General features: G+C 51.9%; 1 protein-coding gene across 2 annotated transcripts in view; it reads left to right on the top strand.

The window, feature by feature from the left end:
• WNT5B (Wnt family member 5B) overlaps positions 1 to 14626 on the top strand; it is a 107930-nt gene that overhangs the window by 794 nt on the left and 92510 nt on the right. The window lies entirely within an intron of this gene.

The following is a 14626-nucleotide window of genomic DNA, read 5'->3' as shown; positions in this document are numbered from 1 at the left end:
AGCCCGGCGGCGTGCGGCTCCCGGCAGCAGGGAGGACCGAGGGGCGGCGGCGCGGAGGCTCGGGGTAGCGGGGCCCTGCGCTGGGCGGGGGAGCGCGGTGCTCCGGCGGAGCGGGCGGCCGCGGGTCAGGTGGGGGGCAGGGAGCGCCGGGGGAAGCGCAGCCCCCCGCCCCGGGCCGCGAACAAAGCTGGGGCGGCTGGTTCCTCGCGCGCGGCTTCCTCCCGCGAGCGTGCGGGGCTGGGTGCCGGGAGCGCGGGCAGGTAGGTTCGGGCTTGCTCACCCCCGCCCCCCCCGCCCCACGCAGCCGGGGCTCCCGAGGCTCTGCCTCCCTACAGCAGGGCGGCCGGGGAGGGGGCCGGGCGTGCGCCGGGACCCGTTCGAGCCCGCGGAGCTTCTTGCTCACTTTTCTGGGCTCAGCTGGACTCCTGTGCGCCCCACATCAACTGACTGGGGCGAGGACTACATCTGGATTATTTTAACCCCCTGGAGCAGGATTAGTTTGGTGCCCGAATTCCTGCCTAACCCTCAGAGCAGGTAAAGCCCTGAATGGGATTGCGACCTTTCTGTTTTCTTTTCCACTCCTCGGCCTCATCCATCCCTGCCCTGGGAGAAGTGAGAAGGCACCTTTCTCCATCTTCTAGTGGAGCCTCTGTGGCTACTTGGCCGTGCACTCTAGTCAGAGCCAAATGTCCTCAATATTTCCATCCTGTACATCATTGTGAGAGATGATTCAGTGTGCGTGGAGCACGATTGCTCCCGTTTTGCAAGAGGAAAACTGAAGTGGTTCAGCCCGGGGGTTGGTTACCCAGCTGCGAACTGAGGCATCTGCTGTCGCTCTGCCCAGCCCCTCCTTCACTGTCTTCGCCACCTGACCACTTTGGCAACAGCTTTCAGTTACTACCACTCCAGGCAAAGTTTCAGCCTGGTACCTGAAGGAGAAAGGCGCAGGATCATGTTACCAGCCATCTGAACTGCTACAGTCGCCCAGGAACGTGCCCAATTGATAGAGCTGCACCATACCATCAACGTGGGTGCAGAAAACTCTGGGTCAGTGGGGCAGGGCCCAATACCAGCACCTACGCACACACATGGGTGGAACCTTAGGGTGACTCCTTCTGTGGCTGGCCCCTAAGACAACAGAGGGCCCTGGGAGCAGCGGGTACACTCTCAGAAAAGCCTGGGGACCTTTTCCTGGCCCCAGCCACTCCTGCTGCTGTCTGGTTCACACGCGGGGCTGTCTGGTTCACACGCGGGCTTGACTTATCAAAAGCAAGACTCCCAATCTCAGGCATGGATGAGTGGATGCCAGGCCCCAAGCTTGTGCCCACACGCCTGTCCAGGCTCACAGACACAAGTCCTGGCAAACATATCAACCTATGAAAGGCTGAATGGTGGTTTTCCTCCATTTCAAAATAGTGTCTGTTCTCTCTTTGACACAGAAGATTTGTGGTTATAAATAGCAAGAAGGAGGTGTGTCTCTGGGAAGGGAAGGCAATGCTGGGAGACCTCTTTTGCACAATTGTGAGGAGTGATATGTAGCTGGGTCTTCATGGTGATGAAGTCAAGTCCATGAGCTCAAGGGAAGGGGCAGACAGAACACCAGGTCTCGGCACTAAAATGTGCAGGTGGACCTGACCCCAGGCTAGGAGCTGTGAATAGAATAAAAGTATCTAAAGAGACAATTTGTGGATGAATTCCTAAGGGCAGCCACAGCTCCCTTTCCAGTCCTAAAGAAAATCAGACCAAGGGCATGTGGCACACTGAGGGTGGGGCGGTAGTGGGGAGGGAAGGGGCACAGTTCTGCCTGCCTGGGGAATAGGAGCCAGCCTTGGAGGAGCTGGCTTGCCCCCTTCCATCCTTGGATTTCCTACTTTCCCAGGCTCTGGTTTCTGAAGTATTTGAGTATGAATATATGAGCGAGGGCGTGTGTGTGGGTTAGGGGTTTGCCCAGGGTGCCTAAAACCAGTCTCCTCCTTAGTTCATTTGGCTATTGTAGTATCTCGAAGGGTGTCTTACTGACTTGGAAAAAAACCGTTTCCTAAAATTTTTTCTATCCCCAAAGCATAAGTGAAAGGGCTCTTGCCAAATTGCTGGGCGCCATATGCTGCGAAAAGCAGAAATCTGGGATTGTTATTCACCTAAATATTTCACGCCCCCCCACCCCCACACTCCTTACTCTCGTGGCAGCTGAAAGATTTTTTTGTTTGCTCTTCTTCAAGAAGGGCAGAGGCCTAGTTCTAATTTTTACTTCTAGGATGGTTCTTCTGGTTTCTGGATTGCCCCACCTGGCATCTCCAGCAGGGGAGGAATTTTTTATATGAGGTGATAGTCCTTACCTTCTCTGAAATAACAACCAACATGTCCACAAAAGCGTTCCTGTTCCCTCTTCTGGTTTTGCTCTGCCTAGCTCCTTTCCAAACTGTCATTTAGGGTCGTGATCCCAGGGTCCTGGGATCGAGCGGGGAGCGTGCTTCCCTTCCTCTCTCTCCGCCTGCCTCTTTGCCTGCTTGTGATCTCTGTCTGTCAAATAAATAAATAAAATCTTTAAAAAAAAAAAAAGATCCCCAGCAGGGAGAGGATATGGGGGCTTCCCCAGCCTCATCAGGGCATTCTTGGTTTCTACTGAGCATCTTCTAACTGTGGGCAGGAATCCAGGAAAATCCAGCAGAAGGTTTGGGAATAGAGACTGTGATAGGGATGAGAGGGTCGGATAGTTTCCAATCCGAGCCACCTTGGAAAGTAAAAATAACCTTCTACCTAACTCTGAGGAGCAGTGTGACCCCCCTTGTGGCGGAGCCCTGGGAGCGGCCCTGGGAGCGGGCCTGGGAGCGGGCCTGGGAGCGGGCCTGGGAGCGGCCCTGGGAGCGGGCCTGGGAGCGGGCCTGGGAGCGGCCCTGGGAGCGGCCCTGGGAGCGGGCCTGGGAGCGGGCCTGGGAGCGGGCCTGGGAGCGGGCCCTGGGAGCGGGCCCTGGGAGCGGGCCTGGGAGCGGGCCTGGGAGCGGCCCTGGGAGCGGGCCTGGGAGCGGGCCTGGGAGCGGCCTGGGAGCGGGCCTGCTGTTTGAGGCAGTTCCTGCCGCACCCCCCTGCAGCGAGAGGTGGTGCCCCAACTCCGTGGAGCAGGTGAGAGCTCTGCCACTACCAATCCTCTCCCCCCCAGAGGCCCTGTTTACCTGGCTAAATTTAAACCTCCACCCCCTCCCTCCCAGTTCACCCCACCGGCTGGTGGTCTGGCTACTGCACTGGCTGCTCCAGCAGCATTTCCTGACTTCTCTGTCCCTGTGGTTGCTATTGGGTCTTTTTGGGCTGCATGAATCCTCTTCTAGACTTTCTAAAGTTGGTCTCTCTCCTCCCTGCTTCTCCACCCATGTGGCTTTCTTCCCAACTCTTTTCCTCCTGGGTGACTTGAAACCTGTCTTGGTACTTGGGGGAGACCCTCGAAGTGCTATGCACAGAGGTTGCAGGACACCTAGACACAGACTGCCATCAGAGGTCCCCAGGGCCCTCGCTGACTGGTCACTACCCAGCCCCACCCACCCGCCTGGCTCTGGGACCCCCTAAGAGGAAGTACCGTGCTGGCAGCCGGGGTGTTTTCCCAGACTTTGTTTTTGCACCCCAAACCTCCAAACTTCCCAAATCCCAGCCCGTCTGTATGTTCAGTTCTTGACATAGCCTCTTTTCCTGAGGGGTTGCGGTGAAGATTATATTGCCCATGGGCTGAGGGGGGGGAGGGGCGGAATGCATTGTAGCCTCTGGTTTCGGGGTGTCAGTTGTCCCTTCCATAAAGTGAGGACATCGGAGGCCCCTTCCAGGGCTAGCATTTTGTCGTTTTCAAGAGCTTTAGCTGGTTCTGTTTTGGCATTCCCTCTGCTCGGGCCCAGGCCTGGGGAGGGGAAGCAGCCAATCCGGGGAGGTGCGTTCCCCCCGGAGGGGCTGGCTGGGCCGGCTGCTTTCACTGAGTTACTGTTGCACAAATCGCGGTCTTGCAGGCCTGGTTTGTGGTCGAGCCTGAGGCTCTGGTTGTGCTCCTGGCTTTGCGCTCCGGCCTGGCAGGGGCCTCTGTGGTTAGCCAGCCTCCCGAGGAGGATTGCCGCGAGGCTCTGTCTCCAGCTTCGGGTGACTTGGGGCTGGTGCCTGAGTTCCTGGGGGGAGGCCCCCGGAGTCCATTCTTAAAAGAGTTTCCAGTCCTCTCTCCTCTACAGCCTCCTTGAGCCCCAGAAATGCTAACTCCTCAAAGGTTGCTCTTGTCTTGACTAATTGATGAAAGGTCAGGAGTGGATTTCCCCAGGCCTGGAAACTGATAGCTGGGCTTAGTTAGAAAAGGCAGTGGATTAGAAGTTTTGGGTTTGCAAACTTTAGCCCCGAAAGGTCACTTGAGAGTTATCTAGAATGTTTAGTCGGTAGATCTGCTCTGATTCCTGCTGAGGGAGCGAAGACTATGGCTGCAAAGCTTTTCCGACCCCAGCTGGGGGTAATCCAGGGTGCATCTCCCCTCTGCCCCGCTTCCAAGAAGGGGGAGCCAAGTCTTTCAAGGGAGAAGCTACAGTAGCCTGAGCTCCTGGGCCTGCCCTTGGGATATCCCCTGGGTCTGAATCAGGACTCCTACACCCCCCTGCATTTCTCTTCCCAGCAAATACCTGACAAGGGTGGGAGGCTGGGGGCAGCTGAAGCTCCAATGAATCCCTTCATAGATCATCTCTAAGATTATATACCTCACTGTTGAGAAACTTCTCCTGGGAAAATTTCAAGAACGATTTACTAAAAACTTCACACAGATCTTATTTGGGCCGCAAGGGCTGCAACCTTTAACCTTCAAAAAGAGATTTTGCACAGAAGGTTAGAACTAGAACATTCCAGGTCACATGCGGGAGCAGGAGGTGACGAATGGGGCACGGGCAAGGGGAGGGGAGAAGAGGTTGGGGAGGAGTTCTAGATAGTTCTATATGCCGTGATACAAGAGGCTGTAGGGAGCTGAGACAGTAGAGACCAGGGCTTTGGAGTTGGGCTGCCTGGGTGTGAATCCCAGCACTTAGTAGCTAGCTACGTAGCCTTAGGCGACGCAGATTACCTGACTTCTCAATGCCTCAGTTTCCTCCCTTGTAAAGCAGAAACAGTAACTTTATACTTATGTGATCACTGTGAGATAAGTTTGTGATAAGCTTGGTGTATATAAAGCACTACCACCGTGCCCAGGACTTTGCGGGGCTGTGGAAGCGTCAGCTCTTCTGGTGCTACTGCTGAAGGCCGGTGGGCAGTGCAGTTAAAAGTCCTCCGTCCCTGCCCCCTGCTTGCTCTGCATCTAAAGATGGAGGCTGTTCTATGTGGGACACTAGCAGCAAACCAGTTGCCTAAGTCAATGTGTGCTCACCAGTTCTTGAAGGACTCTCATGAACACTGGTGGTGTCCAATCAAGCCTAGATACTTTGTTTTAAAGATTTTTTAAAAATGTATTTGAGGGGGCGCCTGGGTGGCTCAGTGGGTTAAGCCGCTGCCTTCGGCTCAGGTCATGATCCCAGGTCCTGGGTTCGAGCCCCACATCGGGCTTTCTGCTCAGCAGGGAGCCTGCTTCCTCCTCTCTCTCTGCCTGCCTCTCTGCCTACTTGTGATTTCTCTCTGTCAAATAAATAAATAAAATCTTAAAAAAAATGTATTTGAGAGAGACAGACAGAGAGAGAGCATGAGCAGGGGGATAAGGAGCAGAGGGAGAAGGAGAAACAGATTCCCCACTGAGCAGGGCGCCCAACATGGGGCTTGATCCCAGGACCCTGAGATCATGACCTGAGCCGAAGGGAGCCGCTTCACCAACTGAGCCCCCACCAGGTGCCCCAAGCATAGATATTTTGATCATTACATCAACAGGAATTGAGGATCCCAGTTTGTGGAGTGACACAGGATGGGAGAACACAAATATTCAGGGCTGGCCATCATGAAGGGAGGGAAAAGTGGGACAGTCTCAGGAAGAGAGTGGATTCTGATGGGGTCCTGTAGGGTTGAGATGGGAGCAAGTCCCTGACTGGGAGGGAAGGGGTCTTGCTGAGCCCATCTCAAACACGTCTGTTGTTTAACTAAGCAGATGTGGATATATTGCCTGTGGTTGGAAACCAAATTCTTGACATGTTGTATTTTCTTCTTCTTAAAAGGGTAACCTCTGTGGTATCAGATCTAAAATAAGCTTTCAATATAAAGGGGAAGATGAGATTTGAGAGTTTTCCTTTCTCTCCTGGGCGGGGTCTGGCTCCTGCTGTGACAGAGCTCCATGGTAGATCTGCAGATGGGAATGCCTCAGGGTCTCCCACTTACACGTCCCCGGGTACCAAGCAGGTTCCCAGATGGAGTGAAAGAGGCGGTGAGGGTTTATAACACAGCAGTGGGTAAAGGAGAGTTCCCTTTGCAAACTGGAGAGCCTTCCCATTTACAGGCATTCCAGTTCAGACATACAGAACTCACTGTACACCCTCTGGAACATCTCTGCCCTCGCAGGGAGCCCTGCTCCAGAATGGAGGTGAGGCTGCCCCTGGAGGGGTCAGATTGGGTCCTTGAGTTTGTCAGAGCCCAGAGATTACCTATCATCAGTCCTAAAGTAGTTGCTCCTAACTTAATCTTCCGATTTCTGTAAGAGAAAGGCGTCTCTTCCAGACGTGTCAGAAACAGCCATTACAAACAGGGTTCCCGACAGGGTTTGTGTGTCATTCCTGAAATTCACAGGCAGCTTTCACACTCCCTTACCCTCCTTCCCTCCGCTGTGACTTAAAATACAACCCAGCCCCGGGGCACATGGGTGGTTCAGTCGGATAAGCATCAGACTCTCAATTTCAGCTCAGGTCCTGATCTGAGTCTCTGACTCAGGCCTTGAGATGGAGCCTCCTGTCCGGCTCCGTGCTAAGCGTGGAGCCTGCTTGAGAGTCTCTCTCCCTCCTCCTCCGCCCCTCCCCAGGACCCACATGCGCACTCGCTCTTGCTCTCTTTCTTTTTCTCAAACAAAAATTAAAAGATAAATTTGAAAAAAGACAACCCAGGCCTGCACGAAGGTCTACCGAGCCCTCCACAGCCTGGGTCCTGCCTCTCCAGCCTCGTCTTGCACTTCTCTCTGTCACACCCGGTTCCCGCCACACATCGGTGTGCCTGACGCAGCTCAAAGACCCCGAACTCTTACGGGGCCTCTGCACCTGCTGCTCCCTCTCCCTGGACTGTGCCCACCCCTTTCGGGGTCCGATGGCTCCTCCGCACCCATTCAGGTCCCGGCTTCTCAGGGGGTCCTGGGAAGCAGAATTGCCATCTGCCCCCTGGCACTCTCTGTCTCCTCTGGAGCCCTTGCCATCATCTGTAAGTCTCCTGTTCTTCTATTAGTTCTTGTTAAAAGTCTGTCCCTGCCCCATGTTTGTCTGGCTTTGCAGTGCCCCCTCAGAGCTAACACAGTATCGGAACAGGGTCTAAGCTTAGAAGATGTCCAACATATGCTTGTTATTGTTAATCTAAGGGCAATGAACGTTGGAATTGTATGGCATGTTCATTGCTAGAAATTGGCCCATTGTGCCTAATAAGTGTGCCATTCCTTTACTGACTTTCTGATGATGCTTGACTTATTCATATAACAAATACTGACCCAGACACGCCCCAGGTGCTGGAGATCCAAGACACAGTTTCAGAACTTCAGTAGCTTTCCTTCTGGTAGCTTCCACAACAGGCAAGTAGCAAATGTGCCCTATTCCAAGACCTCTCAAGTCCTTTATCCTCCTGTATCTTGGGCTTCAGAGCCATCTTGTGATTGTGAATGTCACAGGCGGTTTGGGCCTGCAACATAGAGTAGAAAAAGCAGAAAGAACGGGAAGCCATAGGAAACCGTCCAGGCCTAGTGGTGGATCCGTGACATGAAGCTCTGCCCCGACCTGTGGCTCAGGCTGGATCCTCAGGTCCTCTTGAGGGGAGCTGGAGTGATCCTGCATGTTGCCGTTATGGGGTGGGGGCAATGTTTACCCATGTCTGTGACCAGATTGAGAGAAGGTGAAGGAACTGGTTTCGGGGTTCCCCGGGTGCCTCAGTTCCCGGGCACTCAGTCATGCCCCTTGCTAGGCTGTCGTTCCAGATGACTGGAACCCTCTAGGAGTTACTAGATCTCATCTGTTTGGTTCCGGGTTGCCTCGCAATGGCATCCAGGAAAGCCACGTTGAGTATAATTTGAAACGAACCAGTAGGAAAAGATTTCCAGTGCTCCACAGGCAGTTGCTCCGTCACCTCCTCTGTGATGTGTGGCCTCCGACTTTCCCTTCTCTCTCACTGGCAGCGGCTTTCCTGTTTCCTTTATCCCCTCAGACCTCTTCTCCACATCCACGCTGGGATGGGATCCGTCAACACCCTCTGCACTCTTACCCACCCCACATTTTTGTCTCCTGCCTGCTGGTCTCCCTTGACCCTCACACGGCCTCCCGCTTTCTTCGACAGCATCATCTCCAGGAGATCCAAGAACCATCTCAGCCTCCCTCTGGCCTCTTCCCTTAAACCTGCTCTTCCCACGGCCTTCTCTGCCTATCCTTCTTGAGACATAAACTCTGGAGTCATTCTTTTTTCCCCCAAGAATTCATGTATTTATTTGAGAGAGAGAGCATGAGCAGGGTAGAGGGAGAAGCAGACTCTCTGCTGAGCGGGAGCCCAACGTCAGGATCAATCCCGGGACACTGAGATCATGACACTTAACCGACTGAGCCACCCGGGCGCCACCCCCCCACCAGAGTCATTCTTGTTTTCTCTCTCTCACCACCCACATCCAACCCACCAGGGAATCTTGCCACATCTAATTTCAGAAGATACTCAGATTCCCGACCACTCTTCACCTCCCCCACCCCTCTCCTGGCTCATTCCACCAGCAGCCGTCTCTGGGATCGCAGGGATGGACTCCTTGCTGGTCTCCCTGTTGAACCACCTCAGATCCTGCCACTCTGTCCCTCAGAACCCACTGATGGCCTTCGGTCTGGCACAGGGAAAAGGCAAAGTCGTTACAATGGCTCACTAGCCTGGGCGACCTGACCCTTGCTTCCCTCTCTGACCTCATCTATTCTCTGCCTTCTCTCCAGCACAGTGGTCTTCTTGCTGGTCTCTGAGCCCAGCAAGCACGCTCCTGCCTCCTGCCTGGGGGCTTTGCTGTTCCTCCACCGGCACTGCCCCTGCCTCCTCCCCCTGCCCCCTCCTCCCCCTGCTCCCTCGGCTCTCCTATCACGTGTCACCTCAGCAAGGTCTTCCTTGGCTTCTCTGTATAAACTACATCCCTTGTACCTATTTTCAACCCTCTTTTCTGCCTTCTTTTTCTCATTAGTACTTATAACCACTGAATATACATATTTTAATATGTTTTTCATATTTTTCTCTTGTCTGTTTCCTCTTACTAGAATCTCAACATCCCAAGGGCAGGGATTTCATCTGTTTTGTTCAGTGCTGTTATCTTGAACACATAAAACAATGCCCAACACGTAGCCAGGGGAGGGATTGAAGAAACTGGGGCGGGGTGGGGGGGTCTCCCACGTCAACCTGGAAGAGTCTCCAAGTGGAAGAGGGGGTCCTTCCTCTGCTCTGTGGCTCCCCATTCTCTGTCCCTCACCGGATCCCAGAGGCAGGGCACCCGGGGTGGGGTTGGGAGGGAAATCTGTGGCCTAAGGACCTACTTCTCTTTGTTCTAACTGATGAGATTGAGCTGTGGTCACTGAAAAACCCAGAATTGTTTTCATTTTTTTCAATTCATCCCTGTTTTCATGGAAAAACACGGAGAAAAATAAAAGTGTGAATTCCAAGTTAGAGACAATCACTGATAATATTTCAGAACATTCCTTCTCAGTCTTTCCTGCACACATGTGTCCAGGCACCTCTGTGTTCATAGATGTGTGTGGGTTTCTGATGTGCTTTCTCCTTCCTGCCGGCAGGGCCTTGAGGACAAGGACTGTGTGCGTTCCTGTCTTCGGTGCCGCTTGTGGCCTGACCTGTAGCAGGTGCACAAACTCGTAGATGAGAGGAATGACAAACAGGTGTGTGGTCTGTGCCAAGCCAGTCCTGGAGTTTCTCTGCTTTTTGGTCTTTGGCCCAGCGTCACACCTTTACTTTCCATTTTGTTTCCTTGCGGTTCTAAAACGGTGTTTCTGAATCTCACCCCTATTGATTATTTTGGACCTGATCATTCTCGGTTGAGAAAGGCCGTCCTGTGTGTTGTAGGATGTTCAGCCGCATCCCTAACCTCACCCCACTAGATGCTGGGGCACCCCCCTCCCAGGGGTGGTAAGGAAATGGATCCCGTGAAGGCCAAGTCTCCGTGGTTAAGCACCATTGTTCTAACGTGTCTCTCCTGTTTCCCTTGTTTTTGTGTCCCCTAAATCCTTTGGAATTGACCTTTGCCTGTGCCCCTGCCCGAGTGTGAGTTTTTAGGCATCACACGTGAGTCAGGGCCATAACTTTCCCATCAGCTGTTTGTCCCTGGTCCGTTCCCCACAAGGGCACCTCTCCCCCTGCTCCCACACGGTCCTGCTATTGCTCTCAGTCCCTGTCCTGCTCAAAATTCATGGGGGGGGGGGCTCCTCGTTCCCCATCTGAAGAGGCTATCTTTACTCTGCTATTCAGAGCCCTTGGAAATCTTACCTTGACCTACCTCTCCAGATCTCTCTCCTGCTAACTTCCCTGTGTTGCAGCCAAACCGGAAGACCTGCTTCTTAGCGTTTGCTCAGGCCACGGGCTCCTCTCAGATCCCTTCCCCTTCCTTCTCCTCCTATCCGTTTCTATCTGTTCTTCACGGTACAGCTCACATGCCACCTCCCTGGTCACCTCTGCCATCAGTGACCTCTCTGTGGCTTGGAGCTGGCTCCCCGAAGAGCTGTTCCAGTTCAGGGGACATTCGTGACAATGGCCCTTTCCACACTTTGCCCTATGTTGTAATTACTTGTGTTCACGTCCCTTTTCACCATGTGTTGTGTGGCTGGCTAAGCTGTCTTCCCACGTGCAGCTAGGACTGTACCCAAATCACCTCCAAAAGGTGAACAGCCATCCTACTGATCAAGCGGGTCCCCAGATTGAGTGAGCTCTCCTGTAGCCGAAGGGGACTTGTTGTTTACTATGTCATCGTTCAGACAGAACATCAGCCTTCTAGACTTCACGTCAGAGTAGCAGTGATTTTCAAACCTTGAAAAGCCTTCATCCTCCCTGCTTTCTGTCCCCTGTCCAGTAGAAAGCGCATGGCCTTTGAGGGGCAAAACAGACTCGGGTTTGAACCTCGACCAGCCTCGCCCTGGTTATTTAGCTTTTCTGAGCTCCCCATTCTTCATCCTTTAAACATTATGAAAGGGTTAATAATGCCCAACTCATAAGGTTATTTTGAGAATTCAGTGTGATAATGTACGTGAAGCAGGGTGTTAGAGTTTTTCTCTAATTCATCACTGAAAAAGAGAAATGGGTGTCAAGAAATTGTCATCGATGGGGCGCCTGGGTGGCTCAGTGGGTTAAAGCCTCTGCCTTAGGCTCAGGTCATGATCCCGGGGCCCTGGGATCGAGCCCCACATCGGGCTCTCTGCTCAGCGGGGAGCCTGTTCCCCCTCACCCCTGCCTGCCTCTCTGCCTACTTGTGATCTGTCTGTTAAATAAATAAAAATAAAATCTTTGAAAAAAAAAAAAGAAAGAAATTGTCATCAAGATGCTCCAAATACCTGCTCAGTGTTTGGTCCAGAAGAATTGAGTGTTTCATAATTGGATGGGTCTTGACCTTAAGGAGACAGAGGAGACCTGAGAAACACTGTTCCATGCTCTGCAGCTCCTGGCTCTTGAAATCCTCCCCAAGGACCTGATCTGAGAGGTGCGTTCTGAATGCTGGAGATGATGCCTTTACTCATTTTCCCTCTTCTTTTCCCACTGATGGGCCTGGCACTCGGCGTTGTTACTGCTTAATAATACTGAAAAATTAAAAAGCTGGTGGCTTCTACAGAGGTTAAAATCCCCAGTTTGAGGAAGCTAGTCTTGAACTTCATATTTCCTCATTACTAAGATACATTTCCATAGATCTGAGATTAGGACGCATCTTAAAATCAGTGGGTATTGTGCAAGAACTTTTCTTTCTTAGTGGTATGTAATAATGGTGCATTTTAGAATCCATAGCTTCTAAAAAGTCAGGTAATGTCACTGTTTAGCAGGAGGACCTGTTGTCATTTCCTGGTGCCTGCCTTAGCGTGCCCTTGGAAATGTGCTTCTCTTATTTTGCCATATAGGATAGTTCAAGTGTCTCCTTCATGTTGAACATCTACCCACTAAGAGTTTGAAGTTGAGATAGGAAATGTTGGGCAGAGAGCAGAAGTCCTGTGAGGCATGGCTCCCGGTGCTCCAGGATGCCCAGCCGCCCAGCAGCCACTGGCGAATCTGAAGTCTGTGCTCTCTGCCCCTGTGTTACCAGGGAGCTTGGGCAGAAGATGTCTTGCACAAGTCTCCCTGTCCTCCTTCCTCAGAAGGTTCACAACAGGAGCCCCACCTTGCCTAGCTCAGAGAGCAGTTGTTAGGACTGAGACGGGGGAGGGTGCGGTGTATGAAAGTAGTTTATAACCAGTGTAAGACACTTTTCCTACCTGTAGTCGTGGAAATGTGACCCAGACAGAGACTTTTGAAATCCACCGACAAGACGCAGCCCAGGGTGACTCAGCACTGATTCATACCTGGCACTGGTCTTCTTATTTCTTTATTTCTAGGAAAGAGTCTTTGAAACTTTGTAGGAGCCTGTCTGGTAAAGGAAATAGTATCCCAAAGGACCAAAGACAAGTTATATCCTCTAACTAGAGTGTGTGCTTTTCTCCATTTTGTGTTTTCCTGTTTCACCACCGTGGCTTTGGAAGCTTCGTCAGATCAAGTATCATCATTGTTAACACCAATATGGAGCCCCTGGGTGGCTTAGTCGGTGAAGCATCTGCCTTCGGCTCAGGTCAGGATCCCGGGGTCGTGAGATTGAGTCCTGCATCGGGCTCCCTTCTTAGCCCCTCTCCTCGCTTGTGCATGCGTGTGCTCTCTCTCTCTCTCAAAAATAAATAAATAAATATATATATATATATATATATATATATATATATATTTAAAAACTACATTGACACAAATACCTTTCTTATGAAAGAGTAGGTCTAATCTCTTCTGTGCATTACTGAAGAAATCAATCTGGTTGTGCAGCCGGATGGATGCCGGCTCAGTCTCGGCCCTGACACTTGCCGGCGGTGTGAGTAGCACACTGAGGTGACCTCGAGCAAGTTAGTCTCAAACCCTCTTGACCTCAGTTTTCTCGTCTCCTAAAACCCTTAAAGAGGCCCTGGTGGGGATTACACAGAATGCATGCAAAGCACTTCGCAGGGCCTGACACACAGAAATCCCTCCGTAGCTCTTTGCTCTAATTATGCTCCTAAACAACAACGAAAAATCTCCAGTGACTTATTCTGCTGACGTCTTCAAAAGCGTGGCTGTGTCTGGAAAGAAGGGATGGAGTTGGTGTTATTTTCGTAGTTAGATACAACAAGCGTGTCCGTTCAGCGGTCATCGGACCTCAATGCCGTCACATCACTGGAACCACACAGTTTATGATACTGTAACCCAGTCAAGGGAATCCTGGTCCAAAGCTGACCAGACAGCTTTTAAATACTTTCTTTCCTGTGAGGTTTTTGAAGTGTGCCATCCACGTGCTGAGGACTACTCTTCGGTGGCGTCCTCCTTGTGTCCTTAAAAACTGGTGCTGGCTGCCCTGAGAGTGAGCTGTGGGGAGGTGGGCTACCACAGCTAACCCTGGTCCAGGAGGGAGTGCACCCTTCTGAGAGAATGTCCTGAACTTATTTCTACGGTCTGTTGGTATCTGGGGTTAGGCTAAGTCTCAGAGCCCAGACTCATACACTTCCTACAGCCTGTCCTCCGTCTCTTCACGTGCTGCCCTACATCGCCACAGCTGAGCGGTGGGAAGGCTTCCTACCTTTCCTTTTTAGTCAGCTTCACTGAAGTATGATTTGCATACAGTAAAATTCACTGGTTATACGTGCACACTTCCATAAATTTGGACGCCCATGCAGCTACCACCCCAATCCTATTACTACTTCCTGAGAAAGTACCCTGGACCCCCTTACAGGCTCCACAGGCCAGCCCTTCCCCCCCACCTCAGGCAAACACTGACCTGATTTATGTCGTTCTAGATTACTTTTACCTGTTCTAGAATTTCACATGCCTAGAACTGTACCAAAAGTCTCAGTGTTTTAGCTCTTCGGTGCCCGGCTTCTTTTGCTGAGCACAGTATCTGTGAAATGTGTCCATGTTGCTGAGGTATTAGCAGTTTGTTCCTTTTTATGGCTGAGCAGTATTCCATCGAATGAATATGAGACAATTTGTTTATTCCCTTTTTTAAAAAAAAGATTTTACTCATTTGTTTGAGAGAGAGAGAGAGAGCATGAGAGGGGGGAAGGTCAGAGGGAGAAGCAGACTCCCCATGGAGCTGGGAGCCCAATGCGGGACTCGATCCTAGGACTCTGGGATCATGACCCGAGCCGAAGGCAGTTGCTAACCAACTGAACCACTCAGACACCAATGTTTATTCCCTTTTGATGGATATTTGGATCAATCAAGATATTTAGTTAATATAACAATCTGTCTTTTGTTT

The sequence above is a fragment of the Lutra lutra genome, chromosome 8 (genome assembly GCF_902655055.1).
Source record: "Lutra lutra chromosome 8, mLutLut1.2, whole genome shotgun sequence".
In the NCBI taxonomy this organism is placed as follows: Eukaryota; Metazoa; Chordata; class Mammalia; order Carnivora; family Mustelidae; genus Lutra; species Lutra lutra.
This window is presented reverse-complemented; position numbering and strand designations above follow the sequence as displayed.